We start from the raw sequence: 25,240 nt of genomic DNA, 5'->3' as shown, positions 1-25,240 counted from the left end.
TGTTTACATGCCTGGTGTGTTCAAAATAGACTTAATTTAAATACCAATAAGTGCTCTTTCATAAGTTTTACACATAAGGTTGGGAGGGTTGAAACGAGTTATACTATATGTAACCAACAACTCAATCGCGTTTCTTCCATTAAAGACTTAGGTGTCATTATGGATGAAAAACTTTCTTTTATAGAACACATTAATTCTATTTCTGTAAAGGCATCTAAGCTTCTAGGTTTTGTTATGAGAAATTGTAAATGTTTTTCTGTGGTAGCAACGAGATTGGTTTATTGCTCAATTGTTAGATCCTTGTTGGAGTACTGTTCGGTAGTTTGGTCCCCTTACTATCAAAACCATATCGATACGGTCGAGAGGATCCAACATAAATTTTTACGTTACTGCGCATTCAAATCTTATCTAACTATAGTTAACCATGATTACTCAACTGTAGAGTCCCATCTCTCTCTACTTCCTCTCAGATTACGTCGTGACATCTCTGGCGCGGTCTTTCTGCATAAGTTGATTAACGCACAAATTGATTGTCCAAGTCTCTTGCGCCAAATTGATTTTAATGTTCCCAATCGAGCCCTTCGCTATCATAAAACATTCAATGTCTCTTACCACAGAACGTCCTATGGTTTTCATAGCCCAGTCGATAGGTATATGGGATTATTGAATGCTAGTAATGTCGATGTTTTCAATATTTCATTGGATCAACTGAAGAGATCTCTGGCTTTATGATGTTCATTATTGCAAAAATGCCTGTTTCATTATTGTTAATACGCCATGTTAAATTTAGTATTGTATGTTAGATATATTTGTTACATCTTATATTTTAGGTATATTGTGATTGCTTGTATTGTTGCATTGTATCTTCTTATGTGTACTACTTTTTTGTGTTGATGCTAGTTATTATTATTATTGACTTTATAATTACACTTTTAATGGGGTTTTCCCGTATGATTAATAAAATAAAATAAAAATAAAATAAAAAATAACAACAATAAACAGAAGAATTCAATTTGGACATTACGAATTGTCCGTTACGAATTTGTATAGTTACGAACTGTCGCTGTTACGAATTGTCCGTTACCAACTGTCTGGTTACGAACTGTCGCGTTACGAGATGTCATGGAACCGGTATAAACACAAACACCCTATTAAAAAGCCTTTTACGTAAATATGGCAAAATGAGTTACGTCATTTTGGCTTAGGAGGGCAGAATAGTTAAGTTTAAAATTATTTTTTTTTGTATTTTTTCACATGTGTGGTAGACGGTAGGTTATATGTAATTATTATCATCAAAATAAAATGTCAGTCTGTCAAGTTGAAGATTCTCTTTCAGTATGTGTACGACAATGTTTTTTTAAATTTTTGTTTAAATTGATGGGAACAAACGTCATATTTACAATTTTTCTCTTAAGAATCAATAAGTATAATATTTCGTGTTAAAGTTCCTTTAACTACAAACTGTTTTGCACATACTTAGCATTTAAAAGGTTTCTCACCTGTATTCATACGCATGTGTATTAGTAGTTTACTATTTTCTGTATATATAGTTTGCACCAAATTCCTTAAGACACCTAACATTGCATCATTTTGGATAGTTTCAGCATGTCAACGTTTGTGAACACGTTGACCATATTACTTTAAAACTGAGCGTCACAAAGGTTACACTCAGGTTGTTGGTTATTGTTGTTCAGAATCTAAAATAAAAAAAAACAATAAAAGAAGTGCACTAGATTTGAGAAAAAACATTAACATTTAAAACTGATATCGAAATTTCCAATGAAAAGGTCACTAACGAAATTGTTTTGATTAAAGAACTAATATATCGTTGAAACCACAATGACAAATTGAAGTAAAAAAAATTTAACCGCATTCAAAGTATGCCAAGACCGGTACTAGCAGTAATCAAAGTTAGAGGGGGCTCAGCAAAATATTAAAAAAATACAAATATGTGATATTTTCAAATGATTTATTATTAAATGTATTATATTTAACAATAAACACCAATAAAACATTTAAAAATATCGCATATTTTTATTTTTTCGATATTTTGCTGAGCCCCCTCTAACTTTGATTACTGCTATTACCAGTCTTGGTGTGTATATACATGGGTATAGGTGTGTAATTAAACAAGGAATAGAGAAATGGGAATAACAAAATGGAGTGGGAATAGAATTAGGTAATTTAAAGGCACAAATAAATTTAAAATATGTTTCTAGATGTGATGTATGCCTACGAGACTGGGGCATTAAATAAGAAGGAAGAGGATACTTTGGAAAAATGGGAGAGGAAAATATTGAGATGCTTATTCAGAGAAAGGAAGACAGAAAAGGGGTAGGAGAGAAGAACCAACTAATGAATGGCTTTGTACAAAGATCCTACCATCAGCAGGAACATTAAATTGCAAAGGATCAGATGATTGGGGCATATAAACAGAATAGTAGCAAACTGAATGCCTAAACTAGTTATAACCAGAAAACTAATAAGTTCCAGACGATGAGGAAGAGCCAGAACGAGGTGGATTATCACATTACATAAGTTACATTTACAAAATAGTTTCGAAACATCAAAAAAGTAAGTTTTAAAAAGTAAATAGCAAAATAACAGTGTAAATAATGGACACAAAAAGCGCAAAAGAGGGCAAATGGTTTTAAAATCAAAGTTCTTCTCTGTTTTTTTAATGGCTTTGCTACGAGGCGATTCGCCAACACAATTTGTTGACAACTGTGATGTAATCTGGTTCTAAACCATATCAGGGCTGCTTACATTTGCAAATACATATAAAAATTTTTTCAAATAACCATTTAGCTAAAGCCGGGTCCGTACTATGTAACAAAACATGTTAAAAATAACAAATTTTCATTACTAGTTACAGAATTTTAAATAAAAATGTTTTAAAACACAGTGTTGTACAAAAATTGGTCATTTTTAATGTCTTGAATTTCCTAAACCTGTTGTTCGATTTAAGTGAATTTTTTAATATGTTATAGCCTTATTCTTTAACAAAATCGCTGTAGTAATATTCTTGCTGGACAGGTAAACTATCATTATGTACCGGGTGTACCAATCAAACTGTGTTTTATTCTCAAAGTTCACCACACCCTATGGAATATTCTAGCATTTATAAAATACTGAAATTAAAACTCAACTATAGCCTCAGATTTTCTTAACATTCTGTTTTTTGATTCATTTGCTTATGTTGGATAATAAAAAAGTTAGGTACTTTAACAACTAGCCATGTTCTTCACCAATACAGGGTGTTTCTAAATAAGTGCGACAAACTTTAAGGGGTAAATCTGCATGAAAAAATAATGGCCGTTTGCTTTATAAACACATATCAAATGCTTCGTTTCCGAGATACTGGATGTTGAATTTTTTTCTTACAAACTGACGATTTATTTATTTCTCTAAAGCCGATTGAGATATGAAAATGAAATTTAATATGTTTTAAGAGGTAGTTATTATGCATTTTTTGACATGCAATCAAGAATTTTATATTCTCCATTGGCGTGATAATATGACGGGTAATATCACCCGCATGCACGCCAATGGAGAATATAAAATTCTTAATTGCATATCAAAAATGGGCAATAACTGTCTCTTAAAACCTACCAAATTTCATTTTCATATCTCAACCGGTTTTAGAGAAATAAATAAATCGTCAGTTTGTAAGAAAAAAATTCAACATCCAGTATCTCGGAAACGAAGCATTTGCGGACATGTGTTTATAAAGCAAATGGCCATTATTTTTTCATGCAGATTTACCCCTTAAAGTTTGTCGCACTTATTTAGAAACACCCTGTATTAATGAAGAGCATGGCCAGTTGTTAAAGTACCTAACTTTTTTATTATCCAACATATGCGAATGAATCAAAAAACAGAATGTCTGAGGCTATAGTTGAGTTTTAATTTCAGTATTTTATAAATGCTAGAATATTCCATAGGGTGTGGTGAACTTTGAGAATAAAACACAGTTTGATTGGTACACCCGGTATATAATGATAGTTTACCTGTCCAGCAAGAATATTATTACAGCGATTTTGTTAAAGAATAAGGCAATGTATTAAAAAATCACTTAAATCGGACCACAGGTTTAGGAAATTCCAAGACATCAAAAAAGACCCATTTTGTGGGGTGGCCGTTTTTTGTGCCATCATTATTGAAACATTTCTCTCTTCTCTGGCTGGCATAGTTCACGAGCAGCAACCATTGGGGTCATATTGCCTTGTTCATACTTGAGTGATTTTTGTAATTTTTCATTGCTGTATTCACGTGGAGTTCTTTACGCAATGGAATGATCAAGAGAACTGACTACTCATTTAATTGAGCCATTTCATGAGCAACGAGTATTATGGGGCCCTACATTTATGGACTTTAAAAACCGAAATAAAAAACACGACGCATGGACTGAAATAGCCGCAGAAGTGAAAACAGGTAAAACTGAAGTTGAAAAAAATGCATATTATGCTGATTGGGCAATTTCAGCGAGAATTAGAATTGAAGAAAGGGAAAAGTGGCGATGAAGCCGACGCTCATTGCTCATTATAAAACAAAGTGGCTTTTGTTTAATATGTTTTTATTTTTAAAAGATAAAAATGAGGCACACTATTCTACCGAAAGAGGTCTCTCTCCCAAGCAAGATGCTGAGCCACAGACACAGGACTCATTACTAACCAAATTTACATTTTGTAAATATTAACAGCCCAGATAGCAGTTTCACCAGTTTTTATTTTTTTATACTGCCTAACCTACCAGCTATCCAGCTAAAATGCTGCAAAAGTTATGTGCATTTTGTTGTTTTGTTCTTTGTTATATAGTCTGGATGCTTTGCTATATTATAACAAAGTTGTAGAACAAATTTGTTGTACATGTTATTAACATGTTTTGTTATGTAATCTGGACCCGGCTTAATAAGAAATAACACATTAGCAAACATACTCGAAAATTTTTCTTACATTAATAAAGATAAATTATAATTTTTCTACAATAACTACAAAAAACAATACTAAGGTACTTCACTTTTACGAACTGTAACTAAAAATTAACTTTTTCTTAGGGATGTTTTAGATTATCTCAAACTAATTTAACATTCTAGCATTCTACCATTCTACACAATCAAAACTCAAAACCACAGTACAGGACAGTTCTGACCTTTTACTATCATAGAAAAAAGTGTTGTGTGATTTGGTAGAATGCGATCTTAGCCTTCAAAAAATATGTCACGTATTTCAGCACCTGGTTAATTGGAAGGATAGTACAAATCTGGCCTCCACATAAGTGGTCTGTAGCTTCGACATGATAGGTGTGAAATTTTAAACGTTCTTGCTGTTGATTGGATAGGAAGAGTAGCGTTATCTGGGAGAGATAATAGTATCGTTCGCGGTAACGATCCCGTACTTGTCCAGGACTACTTCGCATGCGCACTTTAAAAAAGAGCGTTCTCTTTTTTAAAGTGCGCATGCGATTTTTAAAGTGCGCATGCGAAGTAATCCTGGACAAGTACGGGATCGTTACCGCGAACGATACTTAAATGTCCAGCAAACGACGGCAATGTTGCCAGATTCCTTTTAGCGGGAATTTTAAAATTTTATAGCAGTTTGGTTTTAAATTTGACAGTTTTGTTTTCTGAAGTCAAAAATCTTAACCTTACTTTTACAAGTGATTAGGATTATTATTATTATTATTTTATTTACATGTAAATTTAAACAATAAATATTGTGAAATGAATTTCGACTCAATTCAAGCTTTCTGCTTAACCCAGGTATAACATACCAAAAGGCACCGCCAGGAAAACATTCCACTTTGCGGTTCAGAGAGCCCATATGAAACGAGTCTTTGTACTCTATGCAGAGTATGGCATTAACAAAATAAGAAAATCTACGGTTTCGTTTTGATTAAAATCTGTCTTCCTCCATCCCCCGATAGCACTATTTCTAGGTCTACCTGTTGTCAAGGAGGCTCTAAGGAAGACAGATTTTTACCATTCCGACCGTAGATTGTCGATATAAATTAAAATAATTTATATCGCAGTATGGATAGAACGCCCTCTAATGGGGAATAAGCGAAATGAATTTCGACTCAATTCAAGCTTTCTGCTTAACCCAGGTATAACATACCAAAAGGCACCGCCAGGAAAACATTCCACTTGAAAACAAAATCGGATGAGCAAACACAAATTAAAGAGGAAGATAAAATATAAGTAACAGCTTAAAACAGATGAAAAATCGAAAAGCACCAGGGAAAGATGGAATAGCTAATGAACTTTTAAAATACGGAGGAGAGAGACTTCACAAAGAACTGAATATCCTGATAAGTAAAATAATAAATACAGGAAGAATTCCAGAAGAATGGAGTACCACTCAGATGATAGCGGTATTTAAGAAAAGTGATAGGACAGACCCCAGTAATTATAGAGGGATAAATTTACGGAGCACTACACTGAAACTCACAACAAAAATACTGATGAAGAAAATAATGGCGTGCATAAAAATATATCGGTTGAACAACAAGGATTTAGAAGTGGAAGATCATAACGATGCAGTTTTTGTGATAAGACAAATAGCAGAGAAATAATTAGAATATAACAAGTGAGAGTTTTTCTGTTTTATATACCTAGAGAAAGCGAGAAAACTACCCCTGTACCAATTAGTTCGGATTATCGACGCTCTACTGTACTCATATTTTACTTTTGTTCCTAGAACACTAAGACTTGCTAACTCCCTAGGTGACCTTTTACTTTTTGGTAGGTAACTCTGTTGATGTTTTTAAGAACCATTTAACCAAATTAAATATTTAGCAATGTCATAATCTTGTTATTTGTTAGTAATTAATGTTTTGTAATTATTTTACTTTGTCATGTCTTTTTAAATGTTTTGTACTCTCTCATTTTATTCTTATATATTCAACACTGTAATTATCAATATCTTATTAATGTATTACCGAATTGGGCTTGCCCCTATAAATAAATAAAGAAATATTGAAAATAGATGTAATCAAGTAGGATTAGTATTTTTGTATAATTTAATAAATGGAAATTTAGATTGCTGTGATCTATTACAGTGTATTAATGTTGATATACAAACTAGAAATCGAAGAGGTGATTTTATAAAATTTTATATTCCTTTCCATTGCACAAGTTATGGCCAAAATTCACCTATAGATCGTTACTGTAAACTTATAAATGACAAACACATTGAAATTTATGATATATCGCTGAATATGTTTAAAAATAATTTAAATAGAGTATTTATTTAATTTTTTTGTTAGTTCTAAGGTTACAAGTACCTACCTATTCTTATTCTAATATTTGTTATCTAATTATAATGTTGTTAAAGTATTATTAGTACATTTTTAGCTCGTAAACTTATTATTGTTAATTGTATAACTTTTAATGGGGTAATCCCGTCAATAAATAAAATAAAATAAAAAAAATAGCAAGAAATAAATCACCAATCAGTGGAAGAAGTACAAGTCAACTGTGCAAAAGATGGAGTGACCATCTTCCATAGACGTATCAATCCGCCAATGAACAAGCAGAATTGCTTAGGTATAAAGAGAGAAAAGAAGAAAAATAAAATGGATAAAGCGGCAATGAATAATTAAAAATAACTTACTAGTACATCGACATAATCGGTCTTCTTTGGCATGTTTTGGCATAGACCTCTTCAAGTGTTTGAAAACGTCAAAGTAATCAGGATCATCATACGAACTATCTATTATATCTGGGGACGGATTTTCATCTTCACTATTTGTGTTTGCATCTTTCATAATATCAGGATCATCATAGGAACTTTCTATTATATCTGGGGTGAATTTCTCAAATTAATTCGTAAATTCAAATCGATCTGGTTATGCACAAGACCTTTGTTTTTCAATATTTGTATAGATAATTCTTTATTTTTTTCTTGGTTACCCATATCTGATTCCGTAACGGAGCCATGGGATGAACATTCTTCATTTGTGTTTTTTCTTTTAGTGACCAAATTCACAATTGATAGTCGAGATTTCAAATTCTCCTGTCTGGGAAGAGATAGGTACATGTTGAATTTCGGATTGAGCAAAAGATTTAAAACTTGTTACAGCTTTATTTTTTCTCATATTTTTATGTGTCTTCCTCAAAGCTGTAACTTTCTCACGTCTCAGTGTTACCAAACTGGTTCTTCTAGGACGAAAATTAAACTTGCGGCTAGCGAAAACCAAATACTTTGGCTTCGGAGCTTCTAGACAATTGACAGTTACAGTTAGTTATTGGGGACTTAGAAATTTTACACCCGTATTTTGAATTTCTCTAATAGATGGTTTGTTTAAACCCTAAATAATTTTCCTTTGATGTTTTTTCTTATTAATTGAAAACAAAAATTTTTGTTTAAGAGTTTAAGAATATTTTTATTATGTGAAATATTTATGTTTTTCTTTGGTAGTAGGTACCTACTGTTTTTTGATGTGGTAATAATATAACCGTTGATTGTATTTCAATCAACGATATAACTGATATAACTTTTATATGATTAATTATTTGACTGTAATTTATAACTTTCCTATGGTTAAACGCTAATATGTACTGTATAATTAGGTTAATAAGTATATTTTGAATTTTACAACAATTTTAAACCAGTATTTTTAATTTCTCTGTAAAATAATTAACCATAGGAAAGTTATAATTTCCACATTAGAATTAAAGTTGTATTATTACCACCTACTACCAAGTGAAAATAGAAATATTCCACAAGATACAAAAAAAATAAAATAATAATAAAGAAATAAAAATTGTCTTAAACAAAAGTGATTATTTTCAGTTAATAAGAAAAAACCTAAAAGGGACAATTAATGTTTAAACAAACTTTCTATTAGAGAAATTCAAAATATTGGTGTAACATGGCAAGTTCCCAATAACTATAACCTATAATCTATATAATCTATAACATAGGTATCGGTATCCTATTAATTATAATAGCCAGGGAGGTAGTGTCAAATTTGACCGGAACATTTTAGCATGGCTGGTTTCTTATTATTTAGGTAGGTGTTCCAAAGCTTATTAACAAATGATGTGTCAGCTGGCCCAAAACCGGGGATTTTAGTCAAGAAAAGGTGAAACATGAAAGTTGATGGACCAACGCTACAGCTTAAATGTCAAGTATTTATATACGTTACTCAGAACATTTAATGGACTTGATTACTTGGCACCTACCTTTCACTCAGGAGATCGGGGTTCAAATCCTGGCGCGGAAAATTCTTTTTGTTTTTTAAATTGACATTTTATTTTGAAAAATATTTATTTTTATAATACCACGTTTTTATTATTTATACGAGACAATATAAAAAAATCTGTATGTCTTTTATAGAATTATGCATAGAACTTATGAAATAGCATATATACATTTGATCATAAATATTATGATTGACCTTAATAAGCAAAATTGTTGTACATGAACCCCTGAAGCTTTCTGAGTTAGTACGACCAATCTAAGTGAAAAAGGGGGTTGGCATCCCCACCCCCCTCCCGACATTTTTTTATCTTTTTAGACAAACTGTTTTTTGCATAATTTTATGTGATGTAAAACCAAAAGATACATACAACAATAATTTTTCACTTTTCTATCACCAACCCCCATTTTTTTAATAGCAATCTAATTATTTTCCTGTTCTCTATAACATATAAAAATGAATTTTTGTCTGTATGTCATGACCTGGATGACCTCAAGCAAAGTTTTTGTACTTACATGAACCCAGGAAGGAGTTAATACTTAATAATATATATGTACTTAATAAAAATTAATAGAGTTAAAAGAATTAATACTTTTTTATTATTAACTAGCTGACCCGGCAAGATTCGTACCGCCTTAAAACTAAATATATGTTTAATACCTAAAATTACCAGAAAGCCAAAAAATACTAAAAAATATTGCGTACCCATACTTTTTTCTACCAAATGCATAGTTTACGATTCTATAAGGGACATAGGTACAGACAAACATTCATTTTTATATATTATAGAGAATAGGGAAATATTTAGATTGCTATTAAAACATGGGGGTTGGTGATAGAAAAGTGAAAATTTAGGGTTGTATCTTTCGGTTCTACAACATATAAAATTAAGAAAAAACAGTTTGTCCAAAAAAAATAACAAATAATATCTCCCTTTTCACTTAGATTGTTGGTCTTACCAACTCAGGAACCTTCAGGGGTTCATGTACAACAAATTTGCTTATTAAGATCAATCATAATATTATGACCAAAAATGCAAAAAAAAACGTGGTATTATAAAAATAAATATTTTTCAAAATAAAATGTCAATTTAAAAAACAAAAAACATTTTCCGCGCCAGGATTTGAACCCCGATCTCCTGAGTGAAACGTAGGAGCCAAGTAAGCAAGTCTATTGAATGTTCTGAGTAACGTATATAAATATTTGACATTTAAGCTGTAGCGTTGGTCCATCAACTTTCATGTTTCATCTTTTCTTGACTAAAATCCCCGGTTTTGGGCCAGCTGACACATCATTTGTTAATAAGCTTTGGAACACCTACCTAAATAATAAGAAACCAGCCATGCTAAAATGCTCCGGTCAAATTTGACACTACCTCCCTGGCTATAAGTATGTATATTATACATAACGATTTTTTTTTATTTAAAATATTGCCAATACTATATAATTAGGTTAATAAGTATACTTTGAATTTCATTTATATAGATAATCAACTAAGCGAAGTGAGGTTTTTCATAGTGTCTTAAACTCAATGATATGTATAAGTATACAATATATAAATATATACATATATGCTTTTCAAATTGCCCGCCAAATCCAGAGAACTGTCAATTGTCTAGAAGCTCCGAAGCAAAGTATTTGGTTCTCTCTAGCCGCAAGTGAAAATTAATATCTTCGGAGATTCGGAGTGTACTCTTCTCCGAGGTATACTTGAGCTTGTAGGTATTTTGCATTAGATGAACTAGTTTCAACAAAAACAAAATTTGAATTTACACTATAATAAGTAGTTTCACCAAAAGCCATTTCTCTGTAACGAGTCTTCTTGAATTTCTACTTTTTTTTCGATAGCTTTGGCATTTTTTATTTATTTTACACGAATCTACACACTTATTGAATTTATGTACGTTCTTACTATTCACATTCATTATTAAAATATACACAGAAAATACTACAATTACTACTCAACAACTATAGAACTACGAGAACTACACTACCACTACTCAGTCAGTAAGTACCCAACAAGAAGCGAAACACTATGCTGTGGCGTGGCACGTGGCATGGCCATAGAGAAATAAAAAAAAAGATGGCGTTCCAATAATCCTTTTCCGCTAGCCAAAAGCCAGACGTCAAATTATTTCTTAGTTTCACCGCCAGGGGACTACCAACTTTACGACGTTAAAGTTCCCAATATTGAAATATTTGGAAAAGATATACATATATAATAAATAATATATTAATTAGATATTGTTTTTAAGTATAATTCGATAAAAACGTTATTAAAAGTAAAAATGAAATAACTATAAAGATAATTATCTCTTAATCCTAGGTTTTTGCATTCTCTTTTTAGCCCTAACGGCCGAACTACCGGTCATCAATCCTTGCGTAGGACTAGAACGTCCTTTGGACACTTTTTTGGTTCTGGCCATCATGTCGACAAATTAATAATAAATACCAGGACACAAAATCAATAACAATTTAACAAATACAAATAATTTACAAAATTTAAAACGACGAAATTTCGCACATCAATAGAAAAAATAAAAATTTTAAAACCGATTATAGCGTTAGGAACACTGTGCAACCTTTGTAGGTAAAAGCAGAAATATCGGAACTGTAAAAATTTGGGCAGATAAAAAATGGAGTAAAAAAGCACGATTCCATAATGTAGTTTTGCCACCTTATACAGACGTAGTGTCTACAAAACCGACATCTGGTAGAACGAGAAATAATTAATTTTGTTGTAGGGGAGTGCATATAGATTTTCATTTCGGAAAAAATCAAACAAGATAGAACTTTTTGTAATTTTATTAAGAAATGTTTAATAAACAACATATCAAAAAGTTCTACTCGAGAAGTGGGTGCTTCATTTTTTATTAAACAAATGAACTGCGAAAATAGATGTTTTTTTAAATACCTCCGAAAATATAGATTTTTGAAAAAAACTGACTTGGCATTAACCCTTAACTTAGCGCGCCTATAACCGCTGCACATACGTCGATTTAATGGATTTAAGCGGCCAAAATTATTTTACAGCATATTTCTACTAAAACTGATACAAATCAAAGAAAAATATTGTTTTTTAAAAATTGACTTGTATTTTTCACGGAAAAAATCAAAATTGAATATTAATACAAAATATGCAGGTTTTTACTTATACCTCAGTCGGTATCTGACATATCGGATCAGTATTTGGGGTCACCCAGTAGGTAAAAGCATTTTAATCATTTCAGAACAAAATGACAGTGCGGTTTGATCCTTTTATGTACACGTTTCTTGCTTCTTAAAATTGTTAATAGCTGGTCAGAAGTTAAAAGAAGTTTAATTTCCTGTACGCAACTATGCATTTCCTTGCACTAGCTGTGATCTCTTTTGCATTCCTTTTTTCACGAGTCTCTAATGTCTGTGCTTCATGAACGATAGCTTCACCATCAAGCAAAGAACGTATTTCTTCTGTTTTTCTTCTTTTCATCCTTTCACTGGAGTCCTCAAATAATTTAGGAAGCCGACTTGGTTCCATTTATTTGTTTTTTACAAGTTTTAAATGTTCCATTTAACCAATCTTTATTTGCTTGTAGAAATACCGCATCTTTTCGTGAGTCTTTAACCATTTCTCTATCATCGCCGTTTTAAAATCTCGAAATCTTTGTTTTAAACTGTTTAAATTATCAGATATAACAGTTCAATAAGTTAATTTCCAAATAATTTAGTTTGTCTTCTAGATTAGGAAAATCTTTTAGCTCCATTTGGTCTCAGAGATATTTACGGAGTACTATTTTTAGGCCAGAGCAGTCACCAAATGTAGTTAAAACAAAAAAAAATCGCAATTATTATATTTAAAACAAGTATGTAGGTACTTTTATTTTTGTGACGTCATCATATATAGCAAAATTAAAACCCCTGTATTTCTGGCATCCGCAGCTATCCGCAGCTAAACTTTATGCCATTAATTAGTCAAATATATGCAGTATGCTATAAAATAAATAGTATTGCTCGATCGGAGGCGATAATATAACTAAATGTCTTATAAACACAAAAATTAAACAAAAATGCCACTATAAAATGGCTTGTTTTTGACTCTCTAAAAATAATATAAACTAACAGTAAACTTTCTAAAAATATTTCAAGAAATATTCATTCTTACCTAAATTATTCGATTCCATCACAATCACTTTGAAATATAAGTTGAATATTGCAAAATGTCACAATTTTTAAAAAGTTGACTACTAAGCTAAGAGAACAAAAATTCACTAACAGCTACATGCGCGCTCATTCGCACGTGCACACGTGCGCGGTGAATAGTTCTGGAGTGGGGATAGCAAGTTTTTGTTAAGACAAACCATCAGGTGTCTCTAGGACGTGTCTTGAATTTTTAACGTCACTTTTGAAATTTGACTTTTGGCCGGCTAATTATTTAAAATCAACCTATGTGCGCTGTAAGAAAAATGTTTTTGCTTACTGGATGTCATTTTTAGAGGGCTCCATTATCAGAGTCAATTACAGTTTTTTTTCTATTTTAAATTTTTTGACATTTTATTGACATTGTATCCCATAAGATACACTACTAGGCGTACCGTACATTACAATGTACCTCGCAAGACACATTGCGAGGAACACTATAAAACAAGTACTGATGCCCAATAGATATACATTTCCAGGTTATTAAAAAAATACCTCCGTATCTAGAAAGATACATTGCCAAGATAAATATTTGTAGTTTGGACCAATATATTAAATATTATTGGGTCATTGAATTAAAACAAAATTATCAAAATTCCACAAAATATAATGAAAACAATAAACAAATCTACAATAAATTGTTCCGCTAAAAGTCTTTAGAATTTTCAAGACTTTTAGCGAAACATTTGTAGATTTTTTTAATGTTGTCATTTTATTTTGTGGAATTTTGTGTTACTTCAATTATGAATAGATGGCTTTTTGTGTAGGGGTTTCAACCATACACATAGTATTGAATCAATTAATATATAATCATGTACATTTATAAATTATAAATAAACTACAATGATGATCAAACATTTATTTTTAAAACTTAAATTCAAAACTTCAAATAAAACTTGGAACACTCAAAAAATAAAAGTAGAAAGTAATTATATGTATAAAAAATTACAAAATTTAGTTATTACGAAAATCTTAAAAACAATTACGGGATTCCGTCAAACATAATCTCGCCCTACATTTTGTACAACTCATTGCTGTTTGTCCTTTGCAACAGTTTCGGCATCGTCCTTTGGTTGTAAAAATTGGAAAGTGTCCGAACAGATTTTTTCTAACATCTTCTCCAGGTATATTCTACGAATATATGACGTGAATACGAATCTTCTTTTTCGGTGTCATCGATAATGTCATCACGCCCAGATGGATGATGTCACTAGTATTATGCCAAAAAATCGTAATTTAAAAATAAAAATCGATCTGTTTCGGGAATTTCTATGTTTATTTAGATAATATTTAATGAATTTATGCGTTACTTTATAAACGCACTGTATATACCTAATACGTAAAAAATATAATTCGATAATATGAAAACATACTGTAACATTTTTTTATACTAATACTTTCAAGAAATATTGACGGGACATACATATATGATTCATACGTACAAGCTGGGACATACATACAAGCTTTTGGAGTAGATATACGATAAATCATTACAAACATAATATACCAAATGTTTTTATCACTTTTCTGTTAATCCTCTAATTAGCAAAGTAGCTAATAAGAAACAGTTAGTATTTGTCCGTATACCGGGTGATGTATCCAAAAAGATACTCATTCAATTTTCATCAGTACCTGCCAATGTATATTCAAGGATACTATCTAAATTGCCGCTAACCTGGCAATGTATTTTCAGAGATACTACTTTTCAAAGTGATCCTATCTGTTTGTTTATAAACAAATCCTGAATATTATTTTATACGATTGTTTGTTGCAGGCCTAATTATCTAAAATTATAGTTTACGAATTCACATAATAACTGAAAACATTTAAAAAATGAATTTACTTTCCGAATGACACAAACTAACACCTTCTTTGGAAGCCATTTTTAGCACGCTTACATAAAACGCTCTCTCATTGGTGGAAATCTCTGTGTCATCATTCTCTTTGCCTTATCCCTATGCGGGGTCGGCTTCCCTAATTGCATTTCTCCACACAATTCTATCTTGGGTCATATCAATGTTAATACCCTTTACCAACATGTCCTGCCTTATCGCCTCCCCCAGGTCTTCTTTGGTCTTCCTCTCCTACACCTTCCAGGAACCTGCACTTCAGCTATTCTTCGTATGGGGTGATTAACGTCTCGACGTTGAACATGACCAAACCATCTTAACCTATGCTCTCTCATTTTGGCATCAATTGGTGCCACTCCTAGACTTCCCCTAATATACTCATTTCTAATTTTATCCTTCTTTGTCACTCTACTCATCCATCTAAGCATTCTCATTTCCGCCACATGCATTCGTTGTTCCTCTTTCTTTTTCACTGCCCAACATTCAGTTCCGTACATCATAGCCGGTCTTATGGCTGTTTTATAGAATTTTCCCTTCAGCTTCATTGGAATTTTTCTGTCACACAACACACCACTCGCTTCTTTCCACTTCATCCATCCAGCCCTAATTCTACTGCATGCATCTCCATCTATTTCTCCATTACTCTGTAATACCGATCCTAGGTACTTAAAACTATTGCTTTTCACAATCATTTCACCATCTAAAGATACCATTTTATTTGTAGTAGCTCCATCTTTAAATGAACATTCCAAATACTCTGTTTTTGTCCTACTAAGTTTTAAACCTTTTTCCTCCAGAGCTTGTCTCCACTGTTCCAGTTTTTGTTCTAAGTCTCTTTCACTATTTCCTACTAACACGACATCATCAGCATACATTAAGCACCGTGGAATGTTACCCTGTAGTTTCGCTGTTATCTGGTCCAAAACTAATGAGAATAAATACGGACTAAGCACAGAGCCTTGGTGCAATCCTACTTTCACATGAAATTTATCAGTCTCTCCCACACCTGTCCTAACACTAGTCGTTACTATATATATATATATATATATATATATATATATATATATATATATATATATATATATATATATATATATATCTATATATATATATATATATATATATATATATATATATATATATATGGTTGCCTGCATGCAGGGCTTCGGCAAAAACTTTGCCAATGCTAGATTTTACATACCAAATAAATGGTGTAAGATCACATCGTTAAATCCTCCGTATATCAATGGGTACCAATAGAATAGACTAGTTTCGCGATGCCTCGCTCGTCAGTATTCGGCTAGGTACGAATTGGTACACCGACGGTTCAATGATGTGTCTTAATATTTCGCACCTCAGGTGCCGAGCTACAAAAGTGCCATCTACTCTGATGACCAAGAAGTAGAAACACGACTCGAAAAGAGAAGTTTTCCACAATCTTTTGAGCTGTATTAAAAGTTGCCTGCATGCAGGGCTTCGGCAAAAACTTTGCCAATGCTTTTTTTGCAAAAAAAAAAAAAAAAAAAATATATATATATATATATATATATATATACATATGTATCATCTACAATAACATTTTGTCATATTAAATAAAATTAGAAATATATAATAAAAAATTAATAGGTAATAAAGTAACAATTTTATCGTTTTTATACATTGTTTTTTATTCGTTAATTTCTTTCCCATCCTTTTGAATTAATAGAGTAGTCAAACGACATCTTTTTTGAGTGATTTAGTTTTGACATATTTCAAAATTATTACGTTTACTTTTATATTTTTTAAGAATTTCTTCATGTTTTTAAGTTGTACAATGATTTTGTAACCACGAGCAGTAAGTTCTTTTTTTTTAATGTTATCTAAATTTATATATCTTCATTTTTAGATTGTCTTGAAAAAGAAAATAAATTTTTCGAAAGCTCGACAACAGTTCAAAGTGTTTTACTAATTAGCCCGCCAAATATTGACTGAATTCCCCAAAAATTAACAAATTTATATATATATATATATATATATATATATATATATATATATATATATATATATATATATATATATATATATTGATGTGATCTTGATTATTGATATGAGATAATATTCTTATATGTCACTTAATTTAATCAATGTATTAATACTAATCTAATTAATTAACCAGATCACATATCAATATGTTTTCAATCTCAGGGCGAATTATAAATTACTTACTTACTTTCGTGGCTTCTAAATATTTCTTAATGGTTCCTAATCGGGATAGAAAAGAAAAAAGTAAAACAATACACACATATGGGTTACAATTATAATCAAAATATTTTTTATTTTATTTAAAAGGCAATCAATGCTTAATATTTGCTATTTCTTATTATTCTTAAACATAACATTTACAAATGGGAATCTTATTTCCTTTTGGTTTTCAATTGAAAGTTTTTATTAACATTTAACTATTAGGAGTTATTAGCAACAACTCTATTTAAGTTTGATGAAGCTTTTCTGATATTATTGATTATGTTATTCAATTTTTTATGTGGAATTTAATACGAAAAACCCATACATTCATGTCCAAACAAATGAGACTGACCTTTTCCTGGTGAACTGAGAATGTCCTCACACAAGACCCGTTTCCTGCTATCCTTGGCTGCGATCAAACCTCGTCCTGGCTTCCAGTAATGTTCTCCTTTGAAAAACTAGCTCGAATAGCTCTCGTTCCTGCTTCTGTCGTGATGCTGTGTTCTACCTTTTTCGAAACTGCTATCAGCTACCGGGACACTCTTGGCTCAAGGAGGTTCTTTTACTCTCGACCTGGCCTGCCTCTCGTTCCACGATAGATACTCCACACTCACGGAACTACACCGGCTTTCTCACTCTCCGTACACTACCGTCTACTACTCGACTTCACTTCTCGACAGCTCAAAACATTCTGATCTCACTTTTTCATTCATCCACCTACTTTCTAAATATCCCTTCCAGATTCACAAATCAATCTTCCACCACCAACTCTCATTCGCAGTATTCCTCAAAACCAATTTTTAATCTTTCTAAATATGCTTAATGGATTTCAAAAGAAAATATTTAATTCCCATTCTAAAATTACTTTCTACTCTTTACAAAATTTAATGACCTATTATCTCTTTCACTGAGTTTTATTTAGCATAGGCTAATGAGCGAACCTTCCGCGAAAAAACGATAATGGTACGCACCAGTCACTTTGTTTATTCTAATCGCATTGTCCCGAGTTTCGTACGCTTATTCTAATCACTTCTTAAAATTAAATATAACAATTTGTTGTATACAGGTTGTTCTAAATTTATATGCCCGTGGTTGAGAAAATTGAAAATATTTTATATTAAATTGAACTTTGTTTATAATTATCAAAATTTATTTTTCATATCAAATAGAAATATAACAAATCCCCGCCTTGTATTCGATAAAATTTATCTGCATTTTTAAATAAATTTTCTCGAGGCAAAACCAACTTCCTGTATATTTCCTTACTTTAATCTACGTTTTATACCCCTTCTTCTTGTATTACTCTAATTAGTCCCACCTGTAGAGTAATTGTTTCCTTATTTTCAGTGTCCTCATCCTGTGTTAGAGTGTCGGCTATTATGTTGTCTTTCCCTTTTTCCCATATCAATTTTCTGTTTTTTTCCTCAGATTCTTCACATACCTTTACCGTGCATTCTGAATCCTCGTTTTCATATGCCTCCTCTTCAAATGCCACTGTTTCGATCATATCTTTTTCGCTTTCATTTGTTAGCTTTATTTCTTCTTCTCCTGAGCTCATCTCTTCTTTTGAGGAATCCCAGTTTTCTTTTGCTTTTGATACTCTCAATTTTTCTTCTTCTGGGCTCAACTCTTCTTTTGAGGAGCCACAGGTTTCATTTTCTTTTATCTTTTTCTGACTTATTCTCCCTTTTCTTCTTTGTCCTTGCTTCGTTGCCAAATTCATTTCCACTGTTTGTTCTTTACCTGATTCGTCCATATTTTGTTTCTCCTGTTCCTTTTCCTGTTCTTCTTCTTTTTCTTCTGTTAGATTCATCGTATTATTTTTCAAATCTATCACTACATGTTTTTCTGCCAATTCGTCAACTCCTACTATCATGTCATGTGACATGTTTGGCATTATTACACATTGTAGTGCATACATCTTCTTACCCAGTCGTACCATTACTCGTATGCCTTCATTTATAGTTGCCAATGTCCGTTTGTTTGCGCCCACTAAATTTACCCTAGGTATTTTGTAAATTAAATTTGTTAAGTTAACTTCTTCTATTAGTTTTCTGTTGACCAATGTTATTTCAGATCCAGTGTCTATCATAATTTTAATTGGTTTCTCGTTGATAAATCCATCCACAAATTTTAAATTAACTCCATTTTTCTTTTCGTTGTTTCCTGCCAATTTAATAAACTCCTTGGGTTGACAAAAGATTCCTGTTTGATTTTTTGTTTTTAGTGAGCGCCGTCGTGAAAAAACGCCGGTTGTTCATCGTTGTTTATATTTTCGTCATAATGTCTCTCTCCGTCATATTCTTCTGTCTGGGTATTATTTACCTCTCTTCTATTTTCTCTTGGTCTGTCGGATCTGTTTCGGTTTTCTCGATATCCCTGTTCATTTTGTCTACCATTATTTCTGTTTTCTTGATTTGCGCGTGTGGTGTTTCTATTCTGGTATTCTCGATTTCTGTCCTCATTCCATTTCCTATTTCTTTGTTCATAATTTCCTCTTCCGTTGTCTCTATTTTCGTTTTCCCTTCTGGGATTAAAATCTCGTCTTGTATAGTCCCTCCTATTTTGATTTCTATCTCTGTAATCCTGTATTTCTCGGGGCCTGTAATCTTCTCGCGACCTTCTTGATTTTGTTTCTCTTAAACGTAATTCTCTTATTTGTAGGAATTGGCATAAACTATCTATGTCTTTGTAGTTTTGCAATGTGATATGGTCTTCCAGCGTTTCTTCGAAATGTCTTGCAATCAGTTCGACTAATTGTTCCGATGAGTAATTATATTGTAAATGTTTTGCGTTATAGTAAATTTGTAATGCATATGTCCTTGCTGATATACCCATCCTATCATTGTATTTCCCATTTTGCAATTCCTTGTTAATTTCCAATTGTTGGCCTTTTCCCCAGAAATAATTCAAAAATTTTTGTTCAAATTGTTGCCAACTGTCAAATTCTTCTTCTTTGCAATCGAACCATAGGCTTGCTTCATATTTTAGATGGTTTCTGATAGTTTCTTTTGCTGTTTCGAAATTTCCGATGTGCTGTATTTTCTTTTTCAGGCTATTTATGAACGGCACTGGGTGTAATCTTCTTACATCCCCGCCAAACCTTATCTTCACGTCATCTGTGCTATGTATAATCATTTCTCTTCTTTCTCCTACATTTTGTTGAATATTGATTTCCGCAATATTTCTTTCCATTTCTTCTCTGATTGCTTGAATTGCGTTTTCAAACTTGTTTTCCATACTTTCCATTTCTTTTTTCTGGCAATTAGTTAACTCCTTCATTTTATTTTGAATTTTCATTTCTTGTTCTTTCATGTGGTCCTTCATTCTCATTTCTTGTTCTTGCATGTGATCTTTAATTTTCACTTCATACTTTTCTATGCGTTCCTCCATTTTCTTGTTGTTCTCTTCTATTGCTTGTTTCATTTTTTGTTGTGTTTCATCCATTTTTTGTTGTGTTTCATCCATTTTTTGATCCACTTTATCCATTTTCTTTGATGTTTCTTCCATGGCTTGTTTCGTTTCTCTTTGATTGTCATCCATTGTCCTTTTTGCTTCATCCATTTTTTTCTGTGTTTCATCCATTTTTTGATCCAATTTTTGTTGTGTTTCATCCATTTTCTTTGATGTTTCTTCCTGATTTTTATCCATTGTCCTTTTTGCTTCATCCATTTTTTGTGACTGGAGTTGCATAAGTTGTAATATCTTTTCTAATTCTGACAATTCTTTTTTTCCTGTTTCCATGATTGTTGTGTTTAAAATATCTTCTTGGTCTGAATTCTCCTCTTGATCTGAATGTTCTTTTTGTTTTTTGTTGTCTTTGCTTTGGCTTCTTGTCACAGACATTTGTTTTCAAGAAGTACTATCCCGCCAAATGTGAAATTTTACTAGTATGTTACCAAGACGACTTTTTCTCACCCAAATATTATAAATTGTCAATAAATATATCAAATGTAAATATCGTAAAATAAAATATTAAATCAGTTATGTAAAATTTGTACCTAAAGAGATCTAAAATTTTATGTTATCAAATGTAAGTATCTCACTTTTTACCACAGGCATATAAATTTTCAAATACCGGCTTTACTCTTTCTATCCTTCAAATTTGCCACCAGAAATACTTTTCAATGCTTTCCACGTTGGACGACAGTTGATGTGATCTTGATTATTGATATGAGATAATATTCTTACATGTCACTTAATTTAATCAATGTATTAATACTAATCTAATTAATTAACCAGATCACATATCAATATGTTTTCAATCTCAGGGCGAATTATAAATTAATTACTTACTTTCGTGGCTTCTAAATATTTCTTAATGGTTCCTAATCGGGATAGAAAAGAAAAAAGTAAAACAATACACACATATGGGTTACAATTATAATCAAAATATTTTTTATTTTATTTAAAAGGCAATCAATGCTTAATATTTGCTATTTCTTATTATTCTTAAACATAACATTTACAAATGGGAATCTTATTTCCTTTTGGTTTTCAATTGAAAGTTTTTATTAACATTTAACTATTAGGAGTTATTAGCAACAACTCTATTTAAGTTTGATGAAGCTTTTCTGATATTATTGATTATGTTATTCAATTTTTTATGTGGAATTTAATACGAAAAACCCATACATTCATGTCCAAACAAATGAGACTGACCTTTTCCTGGTGAACTGAGAATGTCCTCACACAAGACCCGTTTCCTGCTATCCTTGGCTGCGATCAAACCTCGTCCTGGCTTCCAGTAATGTTCTCCTTTGAAAAACTAGCTCGAATAGCTCTCGTTCCTGCTTCTGTCGTGATGCTGTGTTCTACCTTTTTCGAAACTGCTATCAGCTACCGGGACACTCTTGGCTCAAGGAGGTTCTTTTACTCTCGACCTGGCCTGCCTCTCGTTCCACGATAGATACTCCACACTCACGGAACTACACCGGCTTTCTCACTCTCCGTACACTACCGTCTACTACTCGACTTCACTTCTCGACAGCTCAAAACATTCTGATCTCACTTTTTCATTCATCCACCTACTTTCTAAATATCCCTTCCAGATTCACAAATCAATCTTCCACCACCAACTCTCATTCGCAGTATTCCTCAAAACCAATTTTTAATCTTTCTAAATATGCTTAATGGATTTCAAAAGAAAATATTTAATTCCCATTCTAAAATTACTTTCTACTCTTTACAAAATTTAATGACCTATTATCTCTTTCACTGAGTTTTATTTAGCATAGGCTAATGAGCGAACCTTCCGCGAAAAAACGATAATGGTACGCACCAGTCACTTTGTTTATTCTAATCGCATTGGCCCGAGTTTCGTACGCTTATTCTAATCACTTCTTAAAATTAAATATAACAATTTGTTGTATACAGGTTGTTCTAAATTTATATGCCCGTGGTTGAGAAAATTGAAAATATTTTATATTAAATTGAACTTTGTTTATAATTATCAAAATTTATTTTTCATATCAAATAGAAATATAACAATATATATATATATATATATATATATATATATATATATATATATATATATATATATATATATATATGAAACTTAAAGCTAAAATCAATATCAATAAAAGAATTAATATTAAAAATAAACTCACCAGGCTTCCGGGTTGAACCGCGTCGTTGATTTCTAGGCCGAGCTTTCGACGTCCTCTCTGACGTCATCTTCAGGGCTTCCGGGGTCTCAGTCTCCTGAGGCTCCAGACACTACACTCACTACTCACTGCACTACTGTTGTTGTTGACGCTGGGGCGGGTATTTATACCGTGGACTGGCGTGACTGACGTGGCTGTCGATGACGTGGCGGAGTGGGAATTAGCGCGAAGACTATTCGGAGCGGGATTTGGATTGGCACGAAGATTTTTGACGGCGGGAATTGGAGCAGACGATGTTTTCTTTAGGAGGGGTCTCCAAGTCGAAGGTAAACGGATGCCATCATCTCTTTTATTGAGACAATTTGGCCGGTTTTCGATTTCTATAGCTTCTCGGATAATCCTTTGTTTATAGAAGCGAATGGGGGCTATGGTTCTGGAGTGTTTAAAGTCAATTTTGTGACCTGTATGAAGATGGTGTTGGCCTAGGGCTGAAACTGAATCTGAATTGCGAACAGATATGGAATGTTCATAAATCCTATTTTGGATTCTACGATTGGTTTGTCCTATGTAAGATCGGGGGCAGTCTGCACAAGGAATTTCATAAACTCCGTGTTGTTCATTTGGAATGTTGTCTTTTACGGATCGGACAAGAGATGAAAGTTTTTGTTGGGGGGTAAATATTGTTTTTATTCCTCGTGGTTTAAGAATTCTGTCGATTTTGTCAGTAACACCTCTGATATATGGAAGAAAAGCTTTCGTATGATCAGAATCAGACTCATTGGGTTTGGATTGAGCTGGAGATTGAAGTTTATGGATGCTCCTATCGATGTGATTTTCGTGGTAACCGTTTTGGATGAGGGCTTCTTTTAAAGAAGAGAGTTCAGTAGATCTACTTGCATCATCGGAAAGGCGTATTGATCTGGAGACAAGAGTATTAATGACTGAATTAATTTGAGAAGGTGGATGATGAGAGTTGCCGTGCAAGTAGCGGTTGGTATGGGTGGGTTTTCGATAAACAGAGTGATGAAAACCTTGGGATTGGTTCTTCTTAATAAGAACGTCGAGAAACGGTAAGGATGAGTCAGTCTCCATCTCCATCGTGAACTGGATACTGGGATGTATACCATTCAGATGGGTCTGAAAAGACACTAAAGCATCCCTGCCGTGGGGCCAAATGACGAATGTATCGTCAACATATCGTAGCCAACATGTGGGTGTGAGCGTAGATGTGGATAGTGCTCGGGTCTCGAAATCTTCCATAAAGATATTAGCAATTACTGGAGAGAGTGGTGAGCCCATTGGGGCACCATTTATTTGTCTGTAGAATTGATTCCAGAATCAATTCTAATTCCCACTCCGCCACGTCATCGACAGCCACGTCAGTCACGCCAGTCCACGGTATAAATACCCGCCCCAGCGTCAACAACAACAGTAGTGCAGTGAGTAGTGAGTGTAGTGTCTGGAGCCTCAGGAGACTGAGACCCCGGAAGCCCTGAAGATGACGTCAGAGAGGACGTCGAAAGCTCGGCCTAGAAATCAACGACGCGGTTCAACCCGGAAGCCTGGTGAGTTTATTTTTAATATTAATTCTTTTATTGATATTGATTTTAGCTTTAAGTTTCATTGTATTAACCGCGGAAGCCTTTCCGAACATATATATATATATATATATATATATATATATATATATATATATATATATATATATATATATATATATATATATATATATATATATATATATTATATATATATATATATATATGTAAAATATTATACGGGAAATAAATATTCTACCTTCGTCTGTGCTGCCATCTTGGGAACGTTTTCGCTGTCTACAGCTCATCAGCCAAGCTCTCAGAACAGACGAAGATGTAGAATATTTCCTCCGTATACCCGAGGCCGTAAGACAGCCATGCAGTCCTTATGGGACTAGCGCAATCTGAGTTAGTTAGAAGCAACCTACCTTGCTCGTTTCGGTACGAAACCGATCTGTGCCTCTACTTTGTGGCCACGAGATGTCACCTGGTATTTATTGAAAAATACCTACGGCGTCAAACAAGCAGGAAATAATCGCAACTTTCTACTTTTTAAAAAGTATGAAAATAATATGTAAAATTTTACATATTATTTTCATACTTTTTAAAAAGTAGAAAGTGTAAAATTTTACATATTATT

At 32.5% G+C, this 25,240-nt stretch overlaps 1 protein-coding gene across 1 annotated transcript in view; it reads right to left on the bottom strand.

Moving 5' to 3' along the window:
- The window catches only part of LOC126889719 (uncharacterized), a 632,478-nt gene that overhangs the window by 480,295 nt on the left and 126,943 nt on the right, over window positions 1-25,240 (bottom strand). The window contains exon 2 of the mRNA XM_050658266.1: window positions 1,500-1,697. The gene's annotated coding sequence lies outside the window, so the exon portion shown is untranslated. The remainder of the gene's footprint in view (window positions 1-1,499; window positions 1,698-25,240) is intronic.

This window comes from Diabrotica virgifera, chromosome 8, assembly GCF_917563875.1.
Source record: "Diabrotica virgifera virgifera chromosome 8, PGI_DIABVI_V3a".
NCBI lineage: Eukaryota > Metazoa > Arthropoda > Insecta > Coleoptera > Chrysomelidae > Diabrotica > Diabrotica virgifera.
Note: the sequence above shows the minus strand (reverse complement) of the source record. Positions and strands in the feature narration are given on the sequence as shown.